Source organism: Gambusia affinis, linkage group LG01 (genome assembly GCF_019740435.1).
Source record: "Gambusia affinis linkage group LG01, SWU_Gaff_1.0, whole genome shotgun sequence".
NCBI classification, from domain to species: domain Eukaryota; kingdom Metazoa; phylum Chordata; class Actinopteri; order Cyprinodontiformes; family Poeciliidae; genus Gambusia; species Gambusia affinis.
In genome coordinates this window covers 29,723,808-29,736,808 of record NC_057868.1, presented here as the reverse complement: position 1 = coordinate 29,736,808, position 13,001 = coordinate 29,723,808, and the positions used below count along the sequence as shown (strand labels likewise).

Here is a 13,001-nt window from a genome sequence, read left to right as displayed (position 1 = left end):
ATTTTTTACTGTCTGGCTGTAAATTTGACAAACAGTTCTTTGTTTTAACTCAGGTGTAATCATCAGATTGTTTTCCTACTCACTAAATGCCAGAAAAGATGATGGAGAGTTTCTGAGGTTGACTTTTTCATTACTTTTTCTAATTCAGCTTGCATACAGTAGCATTATTATACCTTAAAGTAATTTCGGGAAGCCCAGATGATAATGTCATAATGTTGCAAGCTTCTGACAGGCTAATTTTTAAGACAACTCCTCACATATGCAGCTTATTTTGTAACATAAGACATATATCTTGTGTTTTCAGCATGAACAGGGCTGAAAAGGTTTGAGAGAGCATGCTCTACATTCGGTTACACCAGTTCTGTTAGCAGGAAATTCCTACAATTACCATGAGAAACTTAAGCAGGAACGCCACAAATATTTGACCCAAGTCATAAAGTTTAAAAAGCACTACAATTACATTTTAGAAAACTTTTGAATTTAAAGTAAAAATAACTGCTGGAGTGGGGTCCACCCTGGGCAGGTTTGCCAAGGGTCCAGTTTTTGGACTGTAGGAGGAAAGCGGAGTACAACAGAGAAAATCATTGCATACAGAGGTAGAACATGCAAATTCCAAGTTGAAAGGCTCTAGACTAATATTCAAGCCTTGAACTTGCTGCAAGGCAACAGTGCTATCAACTGCATCACTGTATATTCGAAACCAAAAATCATTTTGATAATTCCAGCGGATGTTAAACAGGATAAGGTTAGTTTCATTTACTAGAGACAATTTGGTCTTGCCTCAGACACCAAGGAAAACTGATATCATACACTGTATCTTAATCAAAGTTGTAGAATGTAATTTTTATTAAAATATTATGGACATATAATATGAGACAGATATGCTGAAATGCACCGCTCCTGAACAGAAACAACCAATTCGAAATAGGAGGAGGATTTTAGCAAACATATATTTAGATATTTTTTATAAATTTTACTTACTGAAGGTTACCATAACTTCTTTTATGTATTGAATTAAAAAGAATAAATGAAAATAAACTTACGCTCATGCTAAAGGTATTGTCATATGCAAGCAAAAGCAAGCTTCTCTGGCCATATCTGATGAGAAGCTAAGACACTTTCTCACTCTGTTATTAATGTCAGTTCTTCAAAAGATATAATTTCTAACTCAAGGTTACTTTAAGCACATACCTATTACAGAGCATTGAGTCATGACGTTGTTTTTACAGAAGATGCCATCTTCTGATTAAATAAACAAAACGTTCTTCCTCCTTCTTACAGCCAGCAGAGTGGCAACTACTGAAACACGTGGATAATGAACCTCTGTTTCCAAGTTGTCAATTGTTATCTCCCAAGCGGCTGCTGGTTCCAGACACAGAGTGACAGAGTCTGAGTCTGAATTACAGCTGGCTTTAGTTTTAGTGTAGGTGGACTAGGGCTCTGTCAGATTGATCTGAATTACCAATTTGTCTAAAAGCAGAGGCTGTTTTAAAAACCTTTGAAAGATTTTGAGTAAAGTGTTTCTCTAGCTTCTCAGGAGTGTTTGTGCTTCCACGCAAAAATCAGGAATTTTCTGATCATTTGCTTTGCTTCACAAAAGCATCCCTCCTATTATCAGAGAGCCTCTATTGGCTTCATATATCATTCTCAATGGTTTTTTCCCCTTTCTCGTACTGCAGAGAATTCTCCATGGTAGGGTATTAACTCTAGCTTTTATCCCATCCCTCTTATTGGATGAAGGTCACTCCCTATATCTGCAAAATGACTTTTCTTTCTCCTCTTTCATCCTGCTTTCCTCCCATCCTCCACACCAGGGCATGAGTCAGAGAATCTGACACCTCAGGAGCAAAGAGGAGAGCAGAAGAGATGGAGGGAAGTAAAAGGGGAGGCAAATAGAGAGGCAAAAAAGGAGGGACAGAGACATTTGAAGGGAGAAGAGAGGAGCTGATCAATATCTTTTAGAAACAAGGAACTGGAGACGATCTGGTCTGGCTCTGCTTCCTTGACACATAAGATACTGTATCAAACACGGCAATTCAATTTGTCACTGAACAGTTGGTGGTGGGACTCATTTTCTTCCCTCTTATTCCAACTCTTTGTGTTTTATTTGGCTTGAAATAGTACTATTTCAAGCATTTTTACACGCTCAAGTTTGCTGAACCAATGGCGTGGAACTTGTGATAAAACATTGCCATGCACGGTGAGCTAAGACTACATATTACATAAGCTTCAAAACAAACTGAGCACAAACCCAAAAATAGTGCCATTCCTGTTAAATATTTCATAGCCTTGCCAGCTGAAGGGGGATAAAAAGCTTCTTTCCCTCTTAGTCGCAACAGAAAAAACACACACACACACACGCGCATACACAGAGATGCAGATGGCCAGCTGAAAAGAAAAACCTCCATTTAGCGTATTGCAGAGCAAAGCGGATTACTGTCGCGAAGGCAGTCTTTTAGCTTTCTTGCTTGATGTACAAGACTTATTTTAGAGAGCTGTACTTAGCATATGCATATCGTTATTTCCTAACTGATTATCTGTTCGAGAGTCAACCCAAGATTATAAGAGGCCCAAAAGAGAATTTAAATTGGGTGCCCCACTACCTTTTAATACTATTCCCAACCAACTAAAATAGCATCATTAATTCTTCTTTAAAAGTTTTCTCACCCTAAATGTTTGCATGTTTACCATTTAACCCCTCTACACTTTAAGGTTTAATACAGCCATGTCACTACAGTATATAAAAAATTTTATCTACACTTGAAACCCGTTGCCGTGGATGTTTTTGGACAACACTTCACCACTACAGCTCCCACACACCATGTGTAGTACACTTGCTTGTTCCTGCTACAAATCTTATCCAACTACTTAATTTACAATTAACTCACCTCTGTATGCCAGACGCTTAAAATTGAAATTGATGGCTTGACCTAATTTCTTACTAATTTGGCTAATATTTGGCTGACCCCTCAGGGGGAATTAATAGAACACTAAAATTAAATTTACAGCAAATAATCTGGTTCAAAATTATACAGTAAAACAAATAAAATCAGAAGGTGACTTGGCAAAAGTGAAAAGCAAAAGTAAAAACTGGAGGAATGATTTTATTCCAGGTTTTGCCTTTAATGATGTGCAAATATTGGCAAAATGGTTCAAAAAACTTAAACATTAATGTCCTTAACAAGCCTTTCTGCCATGAATAGTAAAACTATTACTATTGAGAGATGGAGACAAGTATGTTTAAACATCACAATAAAAAAGAAGTTTTCTACTTAAAAAAAAAACCTACCATATGATGCTGACATTTTAAGCTTATTTTAACTAAATTTCATAGTCACGGTACTAGCACTATTAACATTGATAACAGTAAAAGCAGCCTTGGTATATCACTTCTGGGTTACCTATAAATATCCACATCCTGTAGCAGTCTTAAAACAGATTCCCCATATTTCCAAATTATTTGTGTTTCATAGTAAATAGAGTCAGTAAGTTGTTGCTCTTTTGTAGAGTTCCAGAGTTTTGTGGTAAAAAATACACCAACCAATGCATTCAAAGCATTTTATGTAAAGTTTATAGGATTGCTACATTAATTTTATTTAGGTGTGCAGCAGTTTTGCTGCTGACAGACAAAACTTTCAGAGTGAAATTGCTCAAAATATAATGTGCTGTTTCATAAGACTACGCTGTCTGAAACAATGTAGGAATCGGTGGCCCTGACAGTCAACCATCAACAAAACTGAAACAGATCATGCCCATCTCTAATGATTATAACATATATATTTGTTCAAAAATTTTAACTTGAAATAAAAAAAATATATATATATTCTACATTTTCCATTTCTAAACTTTTGATTTAAAATTTAAAGTAAGTTCATCAGTAATAAATATAACTAAGTTGTTGAGATGTGAGAAGTAAGCACTCTTGGGGGCCCCCTGATGACTTCACAGCCAGAATCAGGCCATTGTTTGCTTATGACTTTGGCTGGCTCTGCTCGGTACAAAATGGACAGAATGAAGCAGCTCTATGGGGATGACTTCTGAACTAAATAAATCACGCTCATGAGACTCTTTGAAAGACACAACAGCAGGGTCACGCGGCCTCGCGGTCAATCCGTAGAGCTCCACACAGAGCTATCTTTTCATAGCTGGGACCGCCCAAAGCCCTGACTGTGTTCAGACGAGAGTCACATTGTGCCCCCGAAGAAAGAATCTCCTGTTGTTTATCGGCATTCAAGCTACAGCTACAAATCAACAAGTATTCATGTTAAAACAGTACCACAAATGGTACAGAAAGCTTATTTGAGCATCAATAGTCTGTAGTTATTAGAGTGCAACGAGCTCGGGATAATTGTTCGAATGCAGGTTAATGTGTATGGAAGGATTTTGTTGAAATCCTGCAGCGGAAATTAATTTGTATCACAACAACACTCCTTTGACAGCAACATAGAATTTCACGTCTGGGTTTAAATGATTATCATAATTTGCCTCATAAAAGGTGCAGCTCCATAACACAGCAAGATGTAATTGTGACCAATTTTACACAGTAGAATGACTCAATTCCAGAAATATGCTGGTGATTTGTCTAAATTATCCTGGATACTGGGTACATATCTATAATTTTTATTTCTCTCTGCAGAATTGAGTAAAACATTCTACACGTGGTTACATTTACTTGATGACTTCAAACTAAAACATCCCCCACCACCTCACTTCCCTGCCCCCTTGTTTCCTTTTAGTCGACCAGAACAGCAGCTTAGTAGATGAGAAGGATTATTGGCAGTTCCCAGATGCTGGAGCAGCACATGTCAGGATCTGGCCTCTGTTATTTATGAAGCCTCTCAGCCCCCAGCCTCTATCTGCACCACAGATGTAGGTGGGCTTTCATTATTGAAGATGTTCTTCCACTTCTTATTAGATCTCAACCTCTCAGAGTGCATTAAGAAATTGAATCTGGACAGAGAGGCAGCAAGATGTGATGGTCTGACATTGCACCCCCTGGAGTTCCTCTAAAATACAGTGCTGCCACACATCAGCTAAATTATTTGTTCTATTCAGTTTCCAGGAATAGGCTAAGTATTGTGTTTGCGCTCCAGCAGACGCCCTTTTAACCGCACACAACCACAGAATAAAATTGTATTCTGTATTGATTTCTCCTCGGTGCTCAGGAGGACAAATCTAAAAGGAGTTATCCAATTTTTTTAGTAAAACAAGACCATGTTACGCATTTCACCCAACTCCCAGAAACTGTTATGTGATGGTTTCACATTTGTCTCTTTCTGGTTAGTAAAATGGCTTACCAACAACAATTCACTCAGTCAGGGTTTTAAACAGCTGTTTTTGCCTTTAAGGTGAGCAGTAGTTTATTTTATTAACTATCAGATTCAAGTGTGGATAAAATATTCACTTACTAATAAGAACTAGCAATCACACCATTGGAAGTATATTAAGAAATGTCTTAAGAAAAAGGAAATTTTGTCTTTCCTGGATATATCTATCTGTTGTGTTTTTACTTTGTAACAGTGACAAAATCCTGTTTAACTGTAAGCTATATTACACTGAGTGTGAAACTGCCTCTAGTCAAAATACTAAAAATTACATATTGAATGGTATTGGATTAAATTGAGAACAGGTGTTATTTCATTAGAAGGCATATTTTAGAAAGAAAATATATATTTAGTGACATTGTACACTAAATGTTTTATTTTTACTTGTTAGGAGAGCTAAATCAGAGCTTTTCAAAATTAGAGATCAGAAATTTGTATTCTAAGTTGATCATTTTTGTAGAATATTTTAAATTTAACTAGGCAACATATCTCTACTAGTTTGCTACAGAAGGAACTGGAAGAAAATATAATTATTCTGTATTGTGACAAAGAATCAAATGCTGTGTATTTCAAAGTCTCTGATACTCCATGCAGCAACATTGTTTTTTTCCAGTCTGATAATAATAAAATTGAAGGGCAGGTGTCCAGCCAAATGCCATCAGCACTTAGTTTCTTCTTTAATTCTCGTCTCCTTATGAAGACAGCGCATCTATCCAGTGCGGCATGGTGCAATTAGGCATCTTGGTGAATAATGGTGCTGTCACACACACTCGCTGCCTCAGCACTAGGCAGGCGCCCACTGTACTGTACTTGTTGAGAATAGTCTTTATGGTCAGGACTGGCCAAGTCTTCAGCAGGGTCCGCTTTTATTACCATAAAACCGTCAACACACACACACACACACACACACGCACACACACACACACACACACACACCCGCACACAACAGACCAGTTGTCTCCTCATTTGGACACTTTTCACCATGTGCTGGATTTACCAGCGCAGGCAATTAATGGAGATTATGGCTTATATGTACACAGAAGATTTATTATACAGGCTACAACTCACATCAGTGCGTCAAAATATGACAGATGATTTAGTGGATGGATAGAAAGATCTGATTAATTTCAGTAGTTTAAATCAACTCAACTTCCCCTCTTGTCGTTTAAAAAGACATATTGCAAGAAATAACAGGAGATCAGACCTAACATTTCACTTTTCACAAGCGCGACCTCAGTTGTAAATTAGACACCAAAGCGTCCTCTTACCCGTTTTCATGAAAGAGGTCTCGGGCTGCTGTTCTCACTGAACTATTCCCCTGGATCTGCGTTTATCGGCCTTTGTATCCACATATAGTCCGGTGACTCGGAGGTGCAGAGCGGACTGTCCTCTCGGTGTGTCAGCAGACTGGAGTGCAGGGCGTCTGTGCGCTGAGGAGAGGAATCACACGCACACACAGACACACACACACGCTCTTTCTCGCACGCACACGCACACACGCAAACACACGCACACAAACACGCACACGTGCACAGATATGCGATTAACGCGTTTTCTTCAACTAACACCAACAATCTTGGGAAGAAAAATAAAAATCTCTGGGTTCAGCTGCTTTCTGTGCTATGCTCTGTTGGAATCCCCGCCTCTGCCGGTGAGTTGGTGGGGTGTGTGATCCCTTCTATTCCCGCAGGACCACGATCTGGGAGTGCTGCGCACTTCTACTGTGCGTCGCAGAGCAGCTCCCCAGGTTCAGTATCAATGTGTTGGAAGTTAATCAGCAGAATGCGTGTATTTGATTCAGGGAAGTTGCAGTGTTTAGAGCTTTTGTTCACCGTCCAATTTTGCTTCTTTCTCCCCTTTTATATGTGTATTAGGCTATACAAAATACACTTTAAGTGTAAATCTCTTAGCTATTACCCACAAACTGCAGCGGAATACAGGCTTAAAAGTACAAATACGTAATAGAAGATCCTCTCGACAGCTTTTGAAGTTTTACATGTATCAGATCAGTAGCTTTCTTTCACTTGGCGCCATCTAGTGTAGCTGTATGTGTACTGCGATGCATTACGTTTAAATTTATTTAAAGGGTCTTTAGTCAAGGTTGCTTTAACATCATCCTTCGGCGAGTCCAAATTGTTGGATCCGGTGTCTCTTATCTTCCCTTTCCATATATTTTCTATAGGGTTTAGGTGAGGAGAGGAAGCAAATTCCATTAATATAAGTACTGAAGGAAGTATCCTACTGGAAAATGAAATCTGCATCTTTGTAAAGATGCAGATGGAAGGAAATGGAAGGATGAAGTGCTCTAAAATTTTAAAAACTCAGTCAAACACAGTTAAAGTGAAATACATTACTTTCACCCCAAAAAGAGGTTAAAACACTGAGACAGACGTCTGGCATTGTCTCCTGTTCAGGACAGACCTAAGATCGGAATTGTGACCTGGATATGTTAGAGTTTTATGACTTTTTTTGGCTTTTAGTCCAGCAGGAGTTCATATCTTGTGAATCTCCCACTAACCCTTGGTGTTTCTTCACAAACTTCCTAAGGTTGTACATTATCTCGTTGCTTCTGCATCTTTTTTCTACCACACTTTTTCCTTCCATTCATCTCTCTATCTCTAGGTTCATGCAGCACTGAAAACAGACAGCTTTTTTATCAATGATCTTTAGATGCTCACCCACATTGTAGTTGGAGTCAATAGTAGCTGGACAATCAAGTCAACAGTCTTATACAACAATAGAACAACAATTAAACCACAGCAGTAAAAAGAGACCAATAGGTTTGTTTGCAACAGAAACTCTCCTACAGGGATGTTTTAAAAGAAATAGTATTTATTTTTGTAATTTTGAACCTTTCCATTCACAATCAAAAATACAGACAGCTAACAAAACTAAATTAAGGCACACCAAGCGATATTTGAATTCTTGTCACTGGCAAGAACAGAAAGTATAGATCAACTGTCACTTTGACAGACGGAGGCACTGCGTCGAAAGGAGGTGAGGCAAGGCAACGAAATATAGTTGGAGTAGCTTTATTGGTGCTGCAGGTCACCATTACACTGACACCAATTCTCCACTGCAAAACAAAGAAGCTGGTTTTATTCTTATGGCCAATTCCACCCACACCAGGTGAAGGGGTGACAAACAACAACAAAAAAATGTATAAACCCCAACACAAAATAAATGGTACAAATAAATATTTACATGCATGCAAATTAGAAACAAACTAATCCTAAAGTCAATCAAGAAATTAAATCAAACTTAATAAAACTTTCAGAGCATTACCCTTCTTAGTTCACATGGTATGCTCCAGGAGGAATTTTTGGTGAGTCTGTAGACAGTCATAAAATAAAATAAACAACCATAACCAAGCCTTGCTTCATTTGTTTAGCAAATTATTCTAAACTTTTTTTTTCAGTGTAGAGTGAAAAACATAATTTTAGCTCCTCACAACAATTATTCCGCATATGAATGTCTCTAACAGAAGTTCTCTCCCAGCAAAGTGAATCAATAATTTAAAGACAGAGCCAGACTTCTTGACAGCTCCCACTGCTCTCATGTGAAGAAGGAGCCATCTGTGTAATGGGAGCTTCACACTGCCATTGATTTCACAAACGATCCCAGGTGCCTCTCATTTACACAAAGCAATGAAAAATGGGGGGAACAGAAAGTTTAGTTTTCTCCTCATATTGTTAGAGATCTTAATAATTTCCTTTTTAAATTGTCACCTCTGTAAGTTGTTGCTGTGTTTATCCTTTGTGCATTTGATGGTGACATTTAATTTTGATTTGAAAGACTGAGGCACAGCAGTAAAGACTTGATTGTTGAAGTGATTGTAGAAAAAAAAATCACACAGTTGGTTAAAGTTATTAAGTGCTTATTTCCCAAAAGCACAAAAGAGCTGCTGGTTTTCAGACACTTACTGAGATGAAAGAGCTGCAGATATTGCTGCAGTGAGACGGATCAACCCAGGTGAGAGGACACAGTGGAAGACACAAACCAGACAAACAAGAACGTGTTTTTATTAAAACGCAGGTTTATAGGTGTAGGTGACACATAAGGTATTAAACTTTTTTTTTTGCAATGCTGTGACATGTGACATCAGCATATCAGAAACAAAAGAAACAATCTGTGCAACTCCAGGTAAAAGACAGTTTTTATTAGAATCCATGCATGAAAAATCTTATGAAATACGAAGTTTTTTTTTTTTTTATACTTTATTTTTGGTAAAGTTTTTATACATAGCAAAACAACACATACACACAAAAATCAAATAAAATGAAATAAAAAATAAATTAAAAAAATCACAAGTACAGTGAACAGCAATCTGAACAGAGAGGTCACCAAGGGGGGGTGAAGACAGCAATACATCACAAAAAAATTAACTTAAAACAGAGATTTTAGGTGTACAGATTACAGTGCTTGTAGAGTTCCATGAAGAGTCAAACAGGTGAGAGTTTATTTGCGGACTTACCAAGTCCTTACAGTACCCAGAATAATGAAGTTAACAATAACTCAATTTACTTTCGAATTCCTATACATTAACCATTTCGACCAACATTTTTGGAATTTGTTTTCCTGGAGTCTAATAGAGAAGGTAAGCATTTCCATTTCACGTATTTCTTCAACAATGGCTGACCAGTCACACAACGTCGGTGGGCTCCCACTGAGCCACCTTCTTGTTATTGATTTCTTTCCTGCTATCAGTATTATTTTCAGAAGGTACTTATCTTGAGTGTTGAGTTCATTTGGTAAATTACTTAGGTATATAGTTTTAAATTCACACTCAATTTCGAAACCAAGAATTGCTCTTATCTCTTTGGCTACCTTCAGCCAGAAGGAATGAATCAATGGGCAGCCCCAGAAAATATGAAAGTGGTCAGCCATTACACTGTTACATTGTCTCCAACAATGCCCAGATTCAGATCTGCCAGTCTGAGAAAATGTCCTTTTGGGGGTTATAAAAAACCTAACAATATTCTTCCACGAGAATTCCCTCCAGTGACCTGAGTTAGTGGTGGTTGAGTTTGTTTGGCATATGTTGAGCCACTCATCCTCCGTCAGCGTTATTTTAGCCTCTCTTTCCCATGTATTTTTAATATATAATGTAGATGTTTTTTTATTATTTTCTAAGCACATATAGTCTGGACAGCCTCTTCTTATAAGATTTACCTTTATAAGCATCGATAAAGATATTAATGAGGTCCTGATCATTTTTTTCCAACCATTTAATGTTCTTATTAAAGTGATGCCTGAGCTGCAAGTATCTGAAAAAGTCTCGTTTGTCAAGGTCAAATTTTTCCTGCAGTTGTTGGAAACTTTCCAGATCAGTACCAGAAGAAATCATGCAGTATGAAGTCAAGCCTTTTCTGGTTAGTTGATTGAATTTTGAGTCAAGTTGTGCTGGTATAAAGTCCCTATCGTGCTCGATCCATCTTAATATCCTAGTTTTCCTTTCCAAAAGTGGGTTTTGGAACTCTCTAAACCAAATACTGAGAGGGACTTTTGTGGCAACACACAACTCATCTGCATATTTAGTCTTGAGGTGTTTATCCCCCAGCAGGGCCTGCAGGGGGATGTCAATTTGACTTAATTCTAGTTCTTTCCATTTTGCTTCATACCCCTCTTCACACCAGTAAACTGCAAATTGAAGTTGTGCTGCTCTGTAATAATTTTCCAAACATGGGAGTGACATTCCTCCTTTATCTCTTGGTAACTGTAACGTTTTATAGCGTACCCTTGGTTTCTTATTCTGCCATATAAACCTGGAAATGATCCGGTTCCACTCGTTAAACTGCTTGGGGGGAATTTCTATTGGTAAAGATTGAAAAAGGAACAACAGTTGAGGTAAAATTATCATTTTATGGTTTCTATTCGGTTGTACAAATCGAGCATCAGGGAGCCCATTTGTCCAGATTATTTTTAACTTTATTAGTCATAGCACCATAATTAGCTTTGTATATTTTGTTTATGTTTCTAGTAATATTTACACCTAAATATTTCATGGTTCTTGTTTTCCAATTAAATTTGAACTGGTTACTTATTTCCTCTCGGGGTGAGTAGTTAAAGCACAGGGTCTGAGTTTTTCCAATATTTAATTTATAACCTGAATGAAGTCCAAACTGGTGGAGGCAGGACATGAGGTTGGATAGACTGGCATCTGGATCTGATAAGGTCACCAGGACATCATCAGCATATAGACATAATTTGTATTCTCTTCCCTTAAATATGATTCCCTTAATTTCTGGGTCTTCCCTAATCTTTTGAGCAAGTGGTTCTATAAAAAGTGCAAAGAGGATTGGGCTCAGAGGACATCCTTGCCTGCAGCCTCGTTCCAGAGGAATTGTACCTGAAAGGCCTCCATTTATTTTGATCCGGGCTTCTGGTGAACTATATAGTGATTTTAAACAATTTATAATTGTATTATTAAAACCAAATCGCTGCAGAACCAAATATAAGTAATCCCATCGTACAGAATCAAAGGCTTTTTCAGCATCAAAACTGATTGCTAAAGATTTCAAATTATTTCTGCTCATAAAGTCGAACAGGTGTAACGCTCGCCTCACATTATCCTGAGTACGTCTATTTTTGATAAAACCTGTCTGGTCTGTATCAATCAGTTCGGGAATAATATTTTCTAGTCTACTGACAATTATTGAAGTGAATATTTTGTAATCAATGTTCAAGATCGAAATGGTATGAGCTACACTCACTTTTATCCTTTCCTGGTTTTGGTATAATGGATATTATTGCTTGTTTCCAGGATGGTGGAGTTTCCTCCTTTAAGCACATGATTAAAACACTTTAACAGCAGAGGTTTTATAGATCTCCTAAATATTTTATACCATTCAGCTGGTAATCCGTCTCCTCCAGGTGACTTACTTGCTTTCAATTTTGAGATGGCTTTATCAACTTCTTCTGGCGTGATATCTGCTGAAATCCACTTATTTTGCTCAATGCCAATTGAGGGAGATCAAGGAGTCTAGAAACTGTTTTACTGAGGAAAGCTCAGTTAATTCAGGTTGACTATATAAGTTCCTGTAGTATATTTCAAATGAATTATGTATTTCGTCCGGGGAGAAACACATCTGGTTGGAAGTAGGGTTTTTAATTTTAAAGATGGATCTGTCTAATTGTTGTTGTTTTAGTCGCCAGGCTAATATTTTTTCGCCGAGGTCCATTTTCGTAATACGCTTGTTTAATATATTTGAGATTAAGTGTCACTTTGTCATTGAGCTTCTGATTTAGGTCGACTTTTAATGCAGCTATTTGCTGTAGTAGAGCAGGGTCTTTGGTTTCAATATGTTTCTGCTCTAAAATGTTTAGTTGTTTAGTCAGGTCACTGAATTGCTCAGATTTTTCTTTCTTCTTCCTTGATGCCCACATTATTATTTTTCCGCAGTACTGCTTTTGCCGCATCCCATAATATACTTGGAGACAATTCTTCGCTGTTATTGAATTCTACATATTCTGTAAATTCTTTGTTAACGAATTCCTCAAATTTGTTATCATTCAACAGAGCTGTATTAAGTCTCCATATTGTTGTTTTAGGGTGAGTATCTAAATATAGTTTCAAATATACACCAGAGTGATCTGACACATCCCTAGTACCAATAGTACAGTCTAGGACCCTATATCTGTCTGCTCTAAATAGGAAAAAGTAATCAATTCTTGAGT

General features: G+C 37.5%; 1 protein-coding gene across 1 annotated transcript in view; it reads right to left on the bottom strand.

Annotated features, from left to right (window-relative positions):
• The window catches only part of LOC122829525 (poly(rC)-binding protein 4-like), a 42,281-nt gene extending 35,253 nt beyond the window's left edge, over window positions 1-7,028 (bottom strand). The window contains exon 1 of the mRNA XM_044114146.1: window positions 6,593-7,028. The gene's annotated coding sequence lies outside the window, so the exon portion shown is untranslated. The remainder of the gene's footprint in view (window positions 1-6,592) is intronic.
• Between the last annotated feature and the right edge of the window lie 5,973 nt (window positions 7,029-13,001).